The following is a 7,298-nucleotide window of genomic DNA, read 5'->3' on the forward strand; positions in this document are numbered from 1 at the left end:
CCTGTGCCTCGAGGGTGATTCCCCCCACCCCTCAACACCCCTTCCTGAACACAGCCTCCGCGTTGGTGCTCCATTCACCCCCAGGGAGGTGTGAGTCCTCACCACATCACATCCACATCCCTGTGCCTCGAGGGTGATTCCCCCACCCCTCAACACCCCTTCCTGAACACAGCCTCCGCGTTGGTGCTCCATTCACCCCCAGGGAGGTGTGAGTCCTCACCACATCACATCCACATCCCTGTGCCTCGAGGGTGATTCCCCCACCCCTCAAACAATGCCTCTCGTACTGATCCCAGTGCCTGTGGGAGGGAGATTGCAAGTGGTGCCATAACGATAACTGTTCCCTCAATGTCAGCAAGACTGATTATCAACTGCAGGAGAGGGAAACCAGAGGGCCCTGGGCCGGTCCTCATCGGGGATCAGAGGCGGACAGGGTCAGCAACTTCACATTCCTCGCTGTTATCACCGGGAGGACCTGTCCTGGGCCCAGGGCGTAAGTGCAGTTACAATTCCTACTGCCTTGGGAGTTCGCAAAGATTCGGCGTGACATCCAAAACTTTGACAAGCTCTACAGATGTGTGGAGGAGAGTATATTGACAAGCTGCCTCACAGCACATCGATACCCTTGAACAGAAAATCCTACAAAATGTAAAGGGACCTGCTCTCTTCCCACTGTTGCGGTCAGAACTCACACCACCAGGTTCAGGGACAGTTACTATTCCAAAACCATCAGGCTCCCGAACCTAGGCTCACTCATCCCAACACTGAACTGATTCCACAGCCCATGGACTCAATTTTTAAGACTCTACAACTAAAGTTCTCAATAGTTATTGCTTATTAATTTCTGTGTTTGCACACTGGTTGTCTGTCTGTATTTGTGGTCTGCAGTCCTTGACAGATTCTATTGAGTTTCTTTGTATTTACCGTGAGTGCCCACAAGAAAGTGAATCTCAGGGCAGGAAATGGTGATATTTGCTTTGAACCTGGAGTGCCAGGGTCTGAGTGATATCCACGTCAGGCTGTGTGTGGGAGACACTGATGGGTTCGTTTATAACGTGTCGTGTTTCAAAGGTACATTTAAAGTCAGAGAAATGTATACAATATACATCCTGAAATTCTTTTTCTTTGCAAACATCCATGAAAACAGAGGAGTGTCTCATAGAATGAATGACAGTGAAATGTTAGAACCACAAAGCCCCCCAGCCACACATCGGCCCACGTGAATGTAGTTCTGACATGGGTGATCGTGGTCTTTCCATCACCATGACTGCTCTTGGCAAATTTCTCTACACAAGTGGTTTACCGTCGCCTTCTTCTGGGCCGTGTCTTTACACGACGGGTGACCCCAGACATTATCAATACTCGTCAGAGACTGTCTGTCTGGCGTCAGTGGTCACATAACCAGGATTTGTGATCTGCACCGGCTGCTCGTACCCCCATGGCTTCAGCCCACCCTGATCGGGGGCTAAGCAGGAGCTACACCTTGCCCGAGGGTGACCTGCAGGCCAGCGGGGGGAAGGAGCACCTCACACCTCCCCTGGTAGAGACAAATCCCCACCCCGGCACCAGCGGTCGGAGCTTCTGTCCTGTGTGATGTCCACTCGTGTCTGCACAGCACACACAAAGCCCTGGAGGAACTCAGCAGGCCAGGCTGCATCTCCGGAGGGGAGTGAACAGTCGATGTTTCGGGCCGAGACCTTTCATCGGGACTGCTTGACCCGCACGTCGATAATGGTTCAGGCTGAAGATAGATAAACGTCATTTCCAGTGCACAAGTGCAAAGGGAAACAAAATAATTGTTACTCCAGATCTGATGCAGCCCAAAAAACACACAAGATGGAGAACATATTAATTTAAAAAAAACATTAAATATAACAGAACTAATTATTAATTGAGATAGAGTGAAGACGGCCCAGCAGCCCCGATTGAACCACTGGATGAGTTACAATTGCCTATTCACTTACTGACCAGTGCATCTTTGGCCTGTTAGAGAATTACACGCCGGGAGAACGGACAGGGTCTCCTTACAGACGACGTTGGAATACTGTTGGCCAGTCCCGACAACACCATGGCTGTAAACACAGACTGATTGTACATCGATAGAGTGGCACCAGCAAATGGTAAAGCAGTGGTGATGGAGGGCGTGGTGAGGGGGGGAAGAGTTCCTGAGAGGGGGTGTTGATTATGTACCTGTGTATTCTCCAGACTCACCCCCACTCCGTCACACCGACGGGGAGACAGGAACCGGGGTCGGGTATTCCGGACTCACCCCCACTCCGTCACACCGACGGGGAGACAGGAACCGGGGTCGGGTATTCCAGACTCACCCCCACTCCGTCACACCGACAGGGAGACAGGAACCGGGGTCGGGTATTCCAGACTCATCCCCACTCCGTCACACCGACGGGGAGACAGGAACCGGGGTCGGGTATTCCGGACTCACCCCCACTCCGTCACACCGACGGGGAGACAGGAACCGGGGTCGGGTATTCCGGACTCGCCCCCACTCCGTCACACCGACGGTGAGACAGGAACCGGGGTCGGGTATTCCAGACTCACCCCCACTCCGTCACACCGACGGGGTGACAGGAACAGGGGTCGGGTATTCCGGACTCACCCCCACTCCGTCACACCGACAGGGAGACAGGAACCGGGGTCGGGTATTCCAGACTCGCCCCCACTCCGTCACACCGACAGGGAGACAGGAACCGGGGTCGGGTATTCCGGACTCGCCCCCACTCCGTCACACCGACAGGGAGACAGGAACCGGGGTCGGGTATTCCAGACTCGCCCCCACTCCGTCACACCGACAGGGAGACAGGAACCGGGGTCGGGTATTCCGGACTCGCCCCCACTCTGTCACACCGACGGGGAGACAGGAACCGGGGTCGGGTATTCCGGACACACCCCCACTCCGTCACACCGACGGGGAGACAGGAACCGGGGTCGGGTATTCCGGACTGACCCCCACTCCGTCACACCGACGGGGAGACAGGAACCGGGGTCGGGTATTCCGGACTCACCCCCACTCCGTCACACCGACGGGGAGACAGGAACCGGGGTCAGGTATTCCGGACTCGCCCCCACTCCGTCACACCGACGGTGAGACAGGAACCGGGGTCGGGTATTCCAGACTCACCCCCACTCCGTCACACCGACGGTGAGACAGGAACCGGGGTCGGGTATTCCAGACTCACCCCCACTCCGTCACACCGACGGGGTGACAGGAACAGGGGTCGGGTATTCCGGACTCACCCCCACTCCGTCACACCGACGGGGAGACAGGAACCGGGGTCGGGTATTCCAGACTCACCCCCACTCCGTCACACCGACGGGGAGACAGGAACCGGGGTCGGGTATTCCAGACTCACCCCCACTCCGTCACACCGACGGGGAGACAGGAACCGGGGTCGGGTATTCCAGACTCACCCCCACTCCGTCACACCGACGGGGAGACAGGAACCGGGGTCGGGTATTCCAGACTCACCCCCACTCCGTCACACCGACGGGGTGACAGGAACAGGGGTCGGGTATTCCGGACTCACCCCCACTCCGTCACACTGACGGGGAGACAGGAACCGGGGTCGGGTATTCCAGACTCACCCCCACTCCGTCACACCGACGGGGTGACAGGAACAGGGGTCGGGTATTCCGGACTCACCCCCACTCCGTCACACCGACGGTGAGACAGGAACCGGGGTCGGGTATTCCGGACTCACCCCCACTCCGTCACACCGACGGGGTGACAGGAACAGGGGTCGGGTATTCCGGACTCACCCCCACTCCGTCACACCGACGGGGAGACAGGAACCGGGGTCGGGTATTCCAGACTCACCCCCACTCCGTCACACCGACGGGGAGACAGGAACCGGGGTCGGGTATTCCGGACTCGCCCCCACTCCGTCACACCGACAGGGAGACAGGAACCGGGGTCGGGTATTCCGGACTCGCCCCCACTCCGTCACACCGACGGTGAGACAGGAACCGGGGTCGGGTATTCCAGACTCACCCCCACTCCGTCACACCGACGGGGTGACAGGAACAGGGGTCGGGTATTCCGGACTCACCCCCACTCCGTCACACCGATGGGGAGACAGGAACCGGGGTCGGGTATTCCGGACTCACCCCCACTCCGTCACACCATAGAATTATACCGTATAGAAACAGGCCATTCAGCACAACTCCTCAATATTAGTCCAATTTGCCTGCATTTGGTAATTTAGCCAGCGACCTGGTTCGATCCCCATCCCTGTCAGTACGGTGTTTGTATGATCGCCCCATGACTGGATGGGTTTCCTCCCAGAGTCCAACAAAGAGACCAGGTAGTTTGAGGGAATTATCAGCATGTTACATTGGCATTGGACGTTTGGAGACACCAGCACACAAGATCACCAGAAATTGAAGTAGTTAAGCCTCTCCTGCCTCAGCTGCCACTCCATCATGGCCCTCATGATGGTCCCGTGCCACGGATCAGAAGAGCAGAGAGCTGAAGCGGGCCGCAGTGTTGACAGGAGATTCCTTAGTGAGAGGAACAGAAACCAGGTTCTGTGGGCACGATAGAGATACCCAGATGGTATGTTGCCTCCCAGGTGCCAGGGTCCGGGATATCCCTGGGTCCATGGGGGAGGGTGAGCAGCCAGAGGTCATATCGGCACCGATGACAAAGGTAGACAAGGTGTGGAGGTGCTGAAGGGAGATTTTGGGAGCTGGGTAGAAAGCTGAGAAGTGGGACTTCCAGGGTGGTAATCTCTGGATTGCTGCCTGTGCCACGTGTCAGGGAGGGTAGGAATTGGACGATTTGGCAGGGGAATGCGTGGCGGAGGAACTAGTGCAGGGGACAAGGGATCGGATTTATGGATCATTGGGAACTCTCCTGGGGAAGGTATGACCTTCACCTACACCTGAACCCGAGGGGTCCAATATCCTTGCGGGATAGAATTGTTCGGGAGGGTTTAAACTGGTTTGGTGGGGGGCTGGGGGGCCCAAACAGGAGTGACAGTGTGGAAAATGAGGTAGTTGGTTTGGAAACAGAGGCCACGTTTGTAGCAATGAGAGGCTGGTGATGGGGCAAGACTGCAGTGAACAGGGGGAGCTGCGACGTAAAAGGTGGACAACGTGGAAAAGGGAGGATTGAAGGTGTTTGAATGTGTGCAGTACGTGGAACAAGGAGGGTGGACGGGCAGTACAGTCGCAGACTGCCAGGTCACCGAATCGAGGATGAAAGAAGACTGCAGCTGGGAGCTGAATGCTCAAGGCAGTGCGACAGGCAGGACGGCCGAGGGGCGCTGGTGTACTGTCAGTCGGAAGTGGAATCCAATCTGCAGAAAGAGGTGACACCGGGCCGGAAGGTGAACCATCGTGGATAGAGCTGATGAACTGCAAAGACGCTAACTGGAGTCTCCATGGCTGCAATTTGTCCAGCAATTTTTATTTTATGGAAGAAAGCACAATTAGCACACTGGGTATTGAAGAAACTCCCAGCACGGGGAGGGCGAGGGTCACATCTCTCCCACCTTGAGCCCAGCGGGTGCTGGGAATGAGGCCACAGTGAGCACGTTAGGGGCTGACCATTTAGCCCAAATGATTCGGCCACCCCCACCCCCCAGAACCAGGAGGACAAGACACATCGTGGGCGAGGGATGTGGAGAGGATCAAAACACATCAAGACTGCAGTGAATAGCCTGCATTTCCCCAAGCCTCATCTCCCGTTTCCCTTCCCTGTATCCGTATTTCCTAAAGATTGAGGGGAGATTTGATAGAGGCATACAGAATCATGAGGGGTAGAGGTTTGGGTAAATCCAAGCAGGCTGTTTCTGCTAAAGTTAGGTGAGACGATAACTGGAGGTCATGGGTTAAGGGTGAAAGGGGAACACGAGGGGGAATAATTCACTCAGAGGGTGGGGAGAGTGTGGAACGAGCTGCCAGTGCGACTGGCGGATGTGAGCTCAATTTTAAAGTTTGTATTGGAACGGATGGTGGGGGTGCGGAGGGCTGTGTCCGGGTGTAGGCCACCGGAAGTTTAAATGGGCTGGCAGACTAGATGGGCTGAAGGGCCAGTTTCTGTGCTGTTGTTTCCCAGGATTGTACTCACAGGAACCCCGGCAGGCCTGTGAACTGAGACCCGGAGGAACGCTGTGCACACAGGCGCAGGCCCAGAGGTGACAGTGTCTCTACCCCCTCCCACCTCCTCCGTTCCCCTCACACCCTGTCTCACTCCCGTACCGCGGCCCCAACCAGTCCCCCAGACCTGTGTCCCAAGTCAATCAGGATTACAGAACATCACATATCAACCTTTTATTAAAATCATAAATTATCTTACAGCGAAAGGCATTCTGCCACCCATCATGATTCCTGCACAGTCAGATATTCGGCCATAGAAGGCATCACCACACAGAACAAACCACCCGTGCACCTGACCCAACCCTCTCCTTCACGCAGAGGGCCTGAGGTGAAACCGCCACCAGCCATCACCCTCCCCACACTCACACTACCACCCACTCCCCTCCCCACCACCCGCCGGTATTCTCTCCTGCGGGGGGGGATACCTCCGGACAGCCCCACCCACTGCTCTGTCGTCAGGGTGCATGTCTCCCATCAAAGGGCAGATTTGACGCGGTCCGTGTCGCGTGCTGGGACTTGGCCACTTCTACCCGCCACCTTTCAATCGTAACGTTTTGCCACTGGCCATCTTTCTGGCTGGAGGCTGTCACTACCCCTGCTGGGGGAATTTAAATCAGTCACTCCCCACGCAGGGGGGCACGGTCTATGACAAAGGTCAGCAGGACAAGGCATGCATCACACAACAGACAGAGATGGCGAAAAATCATTTCTTGCATAAAAAAATTATTAAATATTAAATAAATAAATAGCTAGCTGTGGTCACAGTGCAATCACCACGGTTGAGACACTAACAGAACTACCCCCCACACCGTCCCATCACACTCCCGGGGTCAGACACAGAGTGACCCTCCCTCCACACCGTCCCCTCACACACTCCCGGGGTCAGACACAGAGTGAATCTCCCTCCACACCGTCCCATCACACACTCCCTGGGTCAGACACAGAGTGAATCTCCCTCCACACCGTCCCATCACACACTCCCTGGGTCAGACACAGAGTGAAGCTCCCTCCACACCGTCCCCTCACACACTCCCTGGGTCAGACACAGAATGACCCTCCCTCCACACCGTCCCATCACACACTCCCGGGGTCAGACACAGAGTGAAACTCCCTCTGCACCGTCCCATCACACACTCCCGGGGTCAGACACAGAATGACCCTCCCTCCACACCGTCCCA

The sequence above is a fragment of the Hypanus sabinus genome, chromosome 31 (assembly GCF_030144855.1).
Source record: "Hypanus sabinus isolate sHypSab1 chromosome 31, sHypSab1.hap1, whole genome shotgun sequence".
In the NCBI taxonomy this organism is placed as follows: Eukaryota; Metazoa; Chordata; class Chondrichthyes; order Myliobatiformes; family Dasyatidae; genus Hypanus; species Hypanus sabinus.